Source organism: Lolium rigidum, chromosome 2 (genome assembly GCF_022539505.1).
Source record: "Lolium rigidum isolate FL_2022 chromosome 2, APGP_CSIRO_Lrig_0.1, whole genome shotgun sequence".
Taxonomy (NCBI): domain Eukaryota; kingdom Viridiplantae; phylum Streptophyta; class Magnoliopsida; order Poales; family Poaceae; genus Lolium; species Lolium rigidum.
In genome coordinates this window covers 218502185-218514381 of record NC_061509.1, presented here as the reverse complement: position 1 = coordinate 218514381, position 12197 = coordinate 218502185, and positions in this window count along the sequence as shown.

Below are 12197 nucleotides of genomic sequence, written 5' to 3'. Positions count from 1 at the left end.
GCATTCTTATTCACATGCATAAAAGTATCATTACTCTCCACATAAGCATAATCAATTTTATTAGTAATAGTGGGAGTAAAACTATCACAACCATCGCTATAATCATCATAAATTGCAGGCATGGTATAATCATAATAAACTTTATCCTCCATAGTAGGTGGCACCAAAATACCACTATCATTATAATCATCATAAATGGGAGGCAAAGTATCATCAAAGAAAATTTTCTCCTCAAAACTTGGGGGACTAAAAATATCACAACCAGCTTCCCCAAGCTTAAATTCTTCCATAGCATTAGAAATAATAGTGTTCAAAGAGTTCATGCTAATAACATTGCTACAACTATTTTGCAAACAAAGTTCCATGGGTTTTTTAATTCTCTCTTCAAACACATCATGTCCTAATTCAATATAAAGTTCATAAAGATCTCTAATTTTTTTGTTGTTTTCCATTTAGCATAACTAGTGAAAAATAAAAACAAGAAACAAAAAGATATAATTGCAGGATCTAAAGGAAATATCTTCGAGCACTCACACACCGGCAACAGTGCTAGGAAATAGCTTAGTAGTCGGAGGATGTGAATACCTTTTACCTTACCTCCCCGGAAACAGCGCCAGAAAATAGCTTGATGTCTACGCACGCTTCTTTTCCTGTAGACAGTGTTGGGCCTCCAAGAGAAGAGGTTTGTAGAATAGCAGCAAGTTTCCCTTAAGTGAATCACCCAAGGTTTATCGAACTCGGGGAGGTAGAGGTCAAAGATATCCCTCTCAAGCAACCCTGCAATTAAGATACAAGAAGTCTCTTGTGTCCCCAACACACCTAATATACTTGTCAGATGTATAGGTGCACTAGTTCGGCGAAGAGATAGTGAAATACAAGTAATATGGACGATTATAAGTAGTAATTGCAATCTGAAATAAAGATGACAGCAAGCGAACATGTAGCAGAACTTGTTGGAAATGGTGTTTCAATGCTTAGAAACAAGGCCTAGGGATCATACTTTCACTAGTGGACACTCTCAATAATGATCACATAATTGAATAAAGCTACTCTTAAACACTCTCTTGTTGGATAACAAACACCATTCATTGTGTAGGGCTACAAAAGCACACCTCAAGCCGGAGTAAACAAGCTCCACAACGTCATAAAGGAATCACACACGATGCGCACACTGTCACCATCACACCGTGGAGAGTGACTCCGGAGTTCATATTAAAGTAACCTCTAGAGTGCATAATAGACAAGAGCAACATCTACATATTCAACTAGATTACAAAACTTCACTTGTGCTACTCTGAATTACTCTCCTATTGGAATCACTAATCATCACGTAGTGGCTACAAAAGCTCCACTCAAAGTTCATCAAGTACTTGATAAACACCACTCATAGGGATATCCTCATCAAATCATAATCCAAGATAATACCGTTGCAATTTAGACCGAGTACTAACATAGCATACACACTCGTCAACAATAGCTATGAAAGGGGGAATAGATCACATCAATACTATCATAGTAATAGTTAACTTCATAATCCACAAGAGATTACAATCATAACCTACGCCAAGTACTACATGATGCATACACTGTCAACTTTACATCATGGAGGAGAAATAGAATACTTTAATAACATCACTAGAGTAGCACATAGATTAATAGTGATACAAAGCTCATGATCACATAAAGATCATACCATGGGAGAGAGAGATGAACCACATAGCTATTGGTAGAGCCCTCAGCCTCGGGGGAGAACTACTCCCTCCTCATCATGGGAGACAGCAACGGCGATGAAGATGGCGGTGGTGTCGATGGAGATGGATTCCGGGGGCACTTCCCCGTCCCGGCGGCGTGCCGGAACAAAGATTCTGTCCCCCGAAACTTGTCTTCGCCATGACGGCGGCTACGGAACTCTTCGTGGAATATGACTTGTTGTGTTAGGGTTTTCGCGACGGAAGGAATATATAGGCGAAGGGGCGATGTCGGTGGAGTCCCGAGGGGCCCACCCCATAGGGCGGCGCGCCCAGTGGTGGGGCCGCGCCCCCCTAGGGTGTGGTCGCCTCGTGGCTCCTCTTCCTCTCCTCTTCGGTGTTCTGGAAGCCTCCGTGGAAAATAAGACCGTCGGCTTTTGTTTCGTCCAATTCCGAGAATATTTCCTATGTAGGATTTCTGAAACCAAAAACAGCAGAAAACAGGAACTGGCGCTTCGGCATCTTGTTAATAGGTTAGTTCCGGAAAATGCATCAAAATGATATAAAGTATGGATAAAACATGTATATATTGTCATAAAACTAGCATGGAACATAAGAAATTATAGATACGTTTGAGACGTATCAATGTTTATGCAAAATATGTTGGCCCTTATGATGGTTATATTGCTTGGTCTATTTGGGTCCCAAAGACCCTTGTTGCTAACAAAAGAGGACTCATTGAAAAATGGGTACTTAAATCCAAGAATTGATCTCATGTACGACTATGTCGCCAGAGGTTCGAAATGGGTGCTTGATAGTGGATGCACAAGTCATATGACCAACGACAAGGATCTCATCAAGGAGTTGAGGCCCAACACTCATGAAATCAACGTCTCCTTTGTGGATAATTCAACATCCGAGGTATTGGGTTTTGGCATGGTTGTGGTTGCACACAACATTACTCTTGTGGATGTCATGCTTGTCAAAACCCTTGGTTATAATTTGTTGTCCGTTTCCGCCCTTGGCAAGATGGGTTTCGTCGTCTTTATTGATAGAAATGTTGGGGTCCTCTTGTGAAGCAAGACTCTAAAATTCGCTTTTGTTGGGTATCGCGAAAACAACTTGTATGTGGTGAACTTCTCGGGGGCCACCACTTCAAGTGCGATGTGCCTATTCGGAAAGGCAGACGTGGGTTGATTGTGGCATCGCCGCTTGGCCGATGTCAACATGAGAACTTTGCAAAGTCTTCACAAGGGGAACCATATTGTGGGACTAATGGACAATGTTTCTTTTGCCATAGATCGTGTTTGCATGGCTTGTGTTAAAGGCAAAATGCATGACTCTCCGCATCCAAGAAAGACTATTATCTCCTCCAAAAGGATCTTGGAGCTCCTTCATGTGGATCTCTTTTTTCCTACCACTCATGCAAGTCTTGGTGCGAAGAAACATTGCTTGGTGATTGTTGATGACTATTCAAGATATACTTGGGTCTATTTTCTCAAGAAGAAAGATGAGACTCAAAAAATCTTCATCGACTTTTCCACTGAGGTGCAACGTCAACACAATCTCACTATATTGGCAATAAGAAGTGACAACGGCTCTGAGTTCAAGAACTTCACACTCGGATAAGACATCAATATTCCGCCGCGTACACGCCTCAACAAAATGGTGTTTCAGAGAGGAAGAACCGGACTCTTATGGATATGGCAAGGTCTACGATGGCGGAGTACAAATCCTGCTGCAACTTTTGGGCCGAAGCCATCTCCACCGCATGCCATTCTTCAAACCAGCTCTAGCTCCGTAAGGGCTTGAACAAGACTCCATATGAGATTCTCACCGGGAACAAGCCTAATATCCCCTACTTCAATATGTTCGGGTGTAAGTGTTTCTATAAAATCAAAGGAGTTCGTTTGTCTAAATTTGCACCTAAAGCTTTGGAGGGTATATTTGTTGTTTACGGTGCCAAATCTCACACTTATAGATCTTTGACAAAGCCTCCAGGCTAACGTTGAATCTTGTAGTGTGACATTCGAGGAAAATGATGGCTTCCACGTGGGGCTAGTTGATGTTTGTGCAGATGATGAAATACCTCAAGAAGCCACAGTAAGAATGGGTGTGGAATTTTTCCGCCCCATTGAGGGACACGTTATGGCGTCTCAGGAAGGACTATGCTCTACTAATGTGGAGCCCTCATCCTCACAACACCAACAAGCTCCAACTCTTGAAGCTAATTATGCACCAACCCAAGAACAAGCACAAGACCCTCCCTCTAGTGTGCAAGATCAAGGACAATATCAACCAAGGATTCATGATTATTCCGATGAGTATCCATTTATTACTTGCTACTCACCAAATGATGTCCAAGATCAAGCACATGATGTTGAGAAAACTCAAGAAATTGAGCAAGCTCAAGTTGATGGTCAAGACGGGGACCCAAACGATCAAGTTGATTAAGTGATCCCTCCAAGGACTAGAAGAACCAAGGAAGAGATCGAGGCCCATCGTCTTGCTAGAAGAGATAGGAAGTTGGAAATTCTTGAACACACTCATGAGAAGGTTCTAAGTGATGTAAGAGGAAGAGTGTTGTAACACCCCAGGTTTCTAGACGTTTGCGGGGTAGAATGAGAAAAGGGATGTGCATTCCATCGTAAAACTGGGAAAAATTTCGCGCTTATTTGCATAAAAACCTAAGAGCGAACAATTTTCTCTCTCGACACCATCTAGGGCTAGGGTTTCGAGAGTGCGATAAACTTGGACATGATATCTTTTGAATTAGGGTTTCGAAAGAGGTGAAACAATTGGATTAATACTCTATTTGAGAATTTGAATTTGAAACAAGTTTGAATTGATAATCAAACTTAAACAATTCAAAATAAATAAGATAATAAATATTTCAAACAATATTAATAATCAAGATATGATTCAAACAATAAAAGAATAGGAATAATTTACAATTAGCTTGATAGATAAACCTTGAGCTTTATTGATCATCAACACAAGATACATTGTCATTTACAATATTCCATTATATTACAACAAACCAAATCAGAATTGAATAATAAAAATAAAAAGGGAAATTACAAGTAAATGAAGTGACCTATTCTAAAACCTAGCTACTATCTTGATCATCTTGATCATCCAGTAGGCTTGATCCTTGATGAATACCTGCAGAAAACAAAGCAAATAGAATAGATTTTCCAAGTGGCAATGCCACTTGGAGATCAAAAGAAAACCTCACACTAACGCGATAATACGAAAACCCAGCCGAGCTGATCCACCAGCCACAAGTTCCAACATTGAACACACAAGTAGCTCACAAGTCATTGTGCATGTTGCACAACACACAGCCCTAATGGCTAGTCAGCACACATCAACACCAAGTGATATAAAACCACACATTGCAGCAAACCCTAGAAAGCATCGACACATAAGCCACCAGTAGCCAAGAACAGCAAGAAAAACAATTATTCCAGTTCTTTTTCCACAAAGAACAAACAACTGTTGAACAAGCACATGGTGAAGTAGCACCAGTACTATCCAGTAAGGAGGAGAAGGACCAGCACAACCCACACAACATCAACATAGAAGCAATCCTCTACATCAGCAAATTATCTAGGAGCTGGAGTGAGGTATACCAACAATCATGAACAAACTAGATGGTTTTGTTCATAAATTGCATAGCCATGTCAAACACAAGCTCACACAAGGTGGATTGACCCTGTTTGGTCATCATTTGGTCATAGACCAAGTGAGCCTAGCAAAAATGGCAAAGGCCAGGGATTTGACCAAACCAGTCACCATGGTTATGCCAACCAATTAAACAGTAGCATATTTCAAATGGAACTAGGAAGGAAACCATCCCAGATACTTTCCCAAGATCACCTAGACTACACTAGCCCTTTATAAAACCATCAGATAAAAGCAGATTATGCATATCTGCAAGTATTTTCAACATCAAATGCTACTGCAATCAAACATTATCACCCAACAAGCATGTATCAATTCCCAGCAAGGCAACAGTAGTGGGAGCTACCTAAACCAGCAGTTTATTACTGCAAAGGCCACCTCAACCACAAAATCATCCAAACCACCTAGCATACACACTTATCATTACCCAAAAGGGTTCAAAATGGAGCTAGGGTCCCCGACAGTAGTTGGCATCCATCTAGCTCAAGTAGTTACATCAAAAGAATCATTACTGCTTAGCAGTTCATCTCAAATATTTGACAGTACCAAGATAAAGCTTCCGATAATTGTAATAATCAACTGCTAGTGTAACAGGGATGCTAGGCAAGCATCAGATATGTCACTGCATCCATCAAGATGCTTTTACAAGCATAAGCAACCACTAGTACATGGTGAGAAGCTCTGCAACCAAGCCGTAGTACAGGTTTATATCAAGCAAAAGGCATAGATATAGAATCCAGTAAGTATTTACTAAGCATTTGATGATCAAATGATCATCCACAGCCTGCATACACAAGCCATAGCACCAGCAGCTCATTAGAGATACTGAGCAGCTGCAGATAGCCAACAATTACTTCACTAGCTATAACAATATCAACATACAATTGTATCCAGAAGCATATTGATGGCGTGCAGTCGACACGTCCGTTGGGAACCCCAAGAGGAAGGTGTGATGCGCACAACAGTAAGTTTCCCTCAGTAAGAAACCAAGGTTATCGAACCAGTAGGAGTCAAGGAACACGTGAAGGTTGTTGGTGGCGGAGTGTAGTGCGGCGCAACACCAGAGATTCCGGCGCCAACGTGGAACCTGCACAACACAATCAAAGTACCTTGCCCCAACGTAACAGTGAGGTTGTCAATCTCACCGGCTTGCTGTAAACAAAGGATTAGATGTATAGTGTGGATGATGATGATGTTTGTTTGCGAAGAATAGTAACGAACAATTGCAGTAGATTGTATTTCAGATGTAAAAGAATGGACCGGGGTCCACAGTTCACTAGTGGTGTCTCTCCCATAAGATAAATAGATGTTGGGTGAACAAATTACAGTTGGGCAAATGACAAATAAGAAGGCATAACAATGCACATACATATATCATGATGAGTACTACGAGATTTAATCAGGGCATTACGACAAAGTACATAGACCGCTATCCAGCATGCATCTATGCCTAAAAGTCCACCTTCAGGTTATCATCCGAACCCCTTCCAGTATTAAGTTGCAAACAACGAGACAATTGCATGAAGTATGGTGCGTAATGTAATCAACACAAATATCCTTAGACAAAGCATCGATGTTTTATCCCTAGTGGCAACAGACACATCCACAACCTTAGAACTTTCCGTCACTGTCCCAGATTCAATGGAGGCATGAACCCACTATCGAGCATAAATACTCCCTCTTGGAGTCACAAGTATCAACTTGGCCAGAGCCTCTACTAGCAACGGAGAGCATGCAAGAACATAAACAACATATATGATAGATTCATAATCAACTTGACATAGTATTCAATATTCATCGGATCCCAACAAACACAACATGTAGGATTACAAATAGATGATCTTGATCATGATAGGCAGCTCACAAGATCTAACATGATAGCACAATGAGGAGAAGACAACCATCTAGCTACTGCTATGGACCCATAGTCCAGGGGTGAACTACTCACACATCGATCCGGAGGCGATCATGGCGATGAAGAGACCTCCGGGAGATGATTCCCTCTCCGGCAGAGTGCCGGAGGCGATCTCCTGAATCCCCCGAGATGGGATTGGCGGCGGCGGCGTCTCTGGAAGGTTTTCCGTATCGTGGCTCTCGGTACTGGGGTATTCGCGACGAAGGCTTAAATAGGCGGAAGGGTAGAGTCGGAGGGCTGACAAGGGCCCCACACGCTAGGGTGGCGCGGGCCCCCTTAGGCCGCGTGGCCCTAGTGTGGCGGCGCCCCGTCGCCCCACTTCGTATCTCCCTCGGTCTTCTGGAAGCTTCGTGGAAAAATAAGACCCTGGGCGTTGATTTCGTCCAATTCCGAGAATATTTCCTTTGTAGGATTTCTAAAACCAAAAACAGCAGAAAACAGCAACTGGCTCTTCGGCATCTCGTCAATAGGTTAGTGCCGGAAAATGCATAATAATCAAGGAAAAAAATAGCGCGCTATATCAAAATAGCGTCGGCCGAAAAATATGCTATTAGCGTGCTATAGCGTGCTAATAGCGCGCTATAGCACGCTATAGCGCCGAAATGATGTAGCGTGGGCTGTCTAAAAACGCTATAGCGTGCTATTAGCGCCGAAATAGCGCGCTATTTTTTTCCATGATAATAATGACATATAATGTGTATAAAACATGTGAGTATCATCATAAAAGTAGCATGGAACATAAGAAATTATAGATATGTTTGAGACGTATCAAGCATCCCCAAGCTTAGTTCCTACTCGCCCTCGAGTAGGTAAACGATAACAAAGATAATTTCTGAAGTGACATGCTATCATAATCTTGATCATACTATTGTAAAGCATATGAGATGAATGCAGCGATTCGAAGCAATGGTGAAGATAATGAGTAAACAAATGAATCATATAGCAAAGGCTTTTCATGAATAATACTTTCAAGACAAGCATCAATAAGACTTGCATAAGAGTTACTCATAAAGCAATAGATTCAAAGTAAAGGCATTAAAGCAACACAAAGGAAGATATAAGTTTCAGCAGTTGCTTTCAACTTCAACATATTTATCTCATGGATAATTGTCAACACAAAGTAATATAACAAGTGAAATAGGTAAACATGTAAGAATCAATGCACACAGTTGATACAAGTGTTTGATTCTAAGATAGAAGGAATAGGTAAACTGACTCAACAATAAAGTAGAAGATTGGCCCTTCGCGAGAGGAAGCATGGATTACTATATTTGTGCTAGAGCTTTTCATTTTGAAAACATGAAACAATTTTGTCAACGGTAGTAATAAATCATATGTGTTATGTATAAGATATCCTATAAGTTGCAAGCCTCATGCATAGTATACCAATAGTGCTCGCACCTTGTCCTAATTAGCTTGGATTAACATGGATTATCATTGCATAGCATATGTTTCAACCAAGTGTCACAAAGGTGTACCTCTATGTCGCATGTACAAAGGTCCAAGGAGAAAGCTCGCATTGGATTTCTCGCTTTTTATTATTCTCAACTTAGACATCCATACCGGGACAACATAGAACAGATAATGGACTCCTCTTTAATGCATAAGCATTCAACAACAGATAATATTCTCATAAGAGATTGAGGATTAATTGTCCAAACTGAAAGTTCCACCATGGATCATGACTTTAGTTAGCGGCCGAATGTTCTTCTCTAACAATATGCATACTCAAACCATTTGATCATGAAAATCGCCCTTACTTCAGACAAGACGAACATGCATAGCAACTCACATGATATTCAACAAAGGTAAAAGTTGATGGCGTCCCCAGAAACATGGTTACCGCTCAACAAGCAACTTATTAAGAAATAAGACACACAAGTACATATTCTTCACCACAATAGTTTTTAAGGCTATTTTCCCATGAGCTATATATTGCAAAGACAAAGGATAGAATTTTTAAAGGTAGCACTCAAGTAATGTACTTTGGAATGGCGAGAGAAATACCATGTAGTAGGTAGGTATGGTGGACACGAGATGGCATAGTTTTTGGCTCAAGGATTTGGATGCACGAGAAGAATTTCTCTCAATACAAGGCTAGGCTAGCAAGGTTGTTTGAAGCAAACTCAAGTATAAAACGGTGCAGCAAGACTCACATATGAACATATTGTAAGTATTATAAGACTTTACATCGTCTCCCTTGTTGTTCAAACACCTTAACCAGAAAATATCTAGACTCTAGAGACCAATCATGCAAACCAAATTTTAACAAGCTCTATGTAGTTCTTCATTAATGGATGCAAAGTACATGATGCAAGAGCTTAAACATGATCTATATGAGCACAACAATTGCCAAGTATCAAATTATTCAAGACATTATACCATTTACCACATGCGGCATTTTCCGTTTCCAACCATATAACAATGAATGAAGTAGTTCAACCGTCGCAATGAACATTAAGAATAAAGCTAAGAACATATGTGTTCATACGAAACAGCGGAGCGTGTCTCTCTCCCAAACAAAGAATGCTAGGATCCGATTTTATTCAAACAAAAACAAAAAACAAAAACAAACAGATGCTCCAAGTAAAGCACATAAGATGTGACGGAATAAAAATATAGTTTCACTAGAGGTGACCTGGTAAGTTGTCGATGAAGAAGGGATGCCTTGGGCATCCCCAAGCTTAGATGCTTGAGTGTTCTTAAAATATGCAGGGATGAACCATGGGAGCATCCCCAAGCTTAGACTTTTCACTCTTCTTGATCATATTGTATCATCCTCCTCTCTTGACCCTTGAAAACTTCCTCCACACCAAACTCAAAACAATCTCATTAGAGGGTTAGTGCATAATTGAAAATTCATATATTCGGAGGTGACATAATCATTCTTAACACTTCTGGACATTGCACAAAGCTACTGAAAGTTAATGGAACAAAGAAATCCATCAAACATAGCAAAACAGGCAATGCGAAATAAAAGGCAGAATCTGTCAAAACAGAACAGTCCGTAAAGACGAATTTTTTAGAGACACCAGACTTGCTCCGATGAAAATGCCCAAATTGAATGAAAGTTTCGTACATATCTGAGGATCACGCACGTAAATTGGCAGATTTTTATAAATTTTCTACAGCAGGGGCGGCTCAATTTCGTGACAGCAAGAAATCTGTTCCTGCGAAGTAATCCAAATCTAGTATTGACTTTACTATCAAAGACTTTACTTGGCACAACAATGCAATAAAATAAAGATAAGGAGAGGTTGCTACAGTAGTAACAACTTCCAAGACTCAAATATAAACCAAAAGTGCAGAAGTAAAATAAAAATATGGGTTATCTCCAAAGAAGTGCTTTCTTTATAGCCATTAAGATGGGCTCATAAAATTTAATGATGCACTCGCATAAGGATGAGAGTTGAAGCAAAGAGAGCATCAAAAAGCAAGTATGAAACAAATTTAAGCCTAACCCACTTCCTATGAAAAGGAATCTTGTAAATGAACAAGTCAATGAAGAACAAACTGAATAGCATAGGAAGACAAAACAAGTGTAACTTCAAAAATTTCAGCATATAAAGAGGTGTTTTAGTAACATGAAAATTTCTACAACCATATTTTCCTCTCTCATAATAATTTCCAGTAGCATCATGAACAAACTCAACAATATAACTATCACATAAAGCATTCTTATCATGAGTCTCATGCATAAAATAATTACTACTCCCAACATAAGCATAGTCATTCTTATTAATTGTAGTGGGAGCAAATTCAACAAAGTAGCTATCATTATTATTCTCATCACCATAATCATCAAATGTACGAGGCATAGTATAATCATAATAAACTTTATCCTCAATAGTAGGTGGCACCAAAATACTACTATCATCATAAATGGGAGGAAAAGTGTCATCAAAGTAAATTCTCTCCTCCATGCTTGGGGGACTAAAAATATCATGCTCATCAAAACCAGCTTCCCCAAGCTTAAACTCTTCCATAGCATTAGCAATAATAGTGTTCAAAGAGTTCATGCTAATAACATTGCTACAACTATTTTGCAAACAAAGTTCCATGTGTTTTTAAATTTTCTCTTCAAACACCTCATGTCCTAACTCAAGATAAATACTATAAAGATCTCTAATATTTTTGTTGTTTTCCATTAAGCCTAACTAGTGAAATCACACAACTTAGTGTTCTCAGGAGTATTCATTTTAGCAGTAGTAAATAAAGCAAACTAAATAAAGTAAATGCAAGTAACTAATTTTTTTGTGTTTTTAATATGGAGAACAAGACAATAAATAAAGTAAAACTAGCAACTAATTTTTTTGTGTTTTTGATATAAAGAGCAAACAAAGCAGTAAATAAAGTAAAACAAAGCAAGACAAAAACAAAGTAAAGAGATTGGATGTGGGAGACTCCCCTTGCAAGCATGTCTTGATCTCCCCGAGCAACGGCGCCGTAAATTTACTTGATGGCGTGCGGTCGACACGTCCGTTGGGAACCCCAAGAGGAAGGTGTGATGCGCACAGCGAGTAAGTTTCCCTCGCAAGAAACCAAGGTTATCGAACCAGTAGGGAGTCAAGGAACACGTGAAGGTTGTTGGTGGCGGAGTGTAGTGCGGCGCAACACCGGGGATTCCGGCGCCAACGTGGAACCTGCACAACACAATCAAAGTACTTTGCCCCAACGTAACAGTGAGGTTGTCAATCTCACCGGCTTGCTGTAAACAAAGGATTAGATGTATAGTGTGGATGATGATGATGTTTGTTTGCGAAGAACAGTAACGAACAATTGCAGTAGATTGTATTTCAGATGTAAAGAATGGACCGGGGTCCACAGTTCACTAGTGGTATCTCTCCCATAAGATAAATAGATGTTGGGTGAACAAATTACAGTTGGGAAATTGACAAATAAAGAAG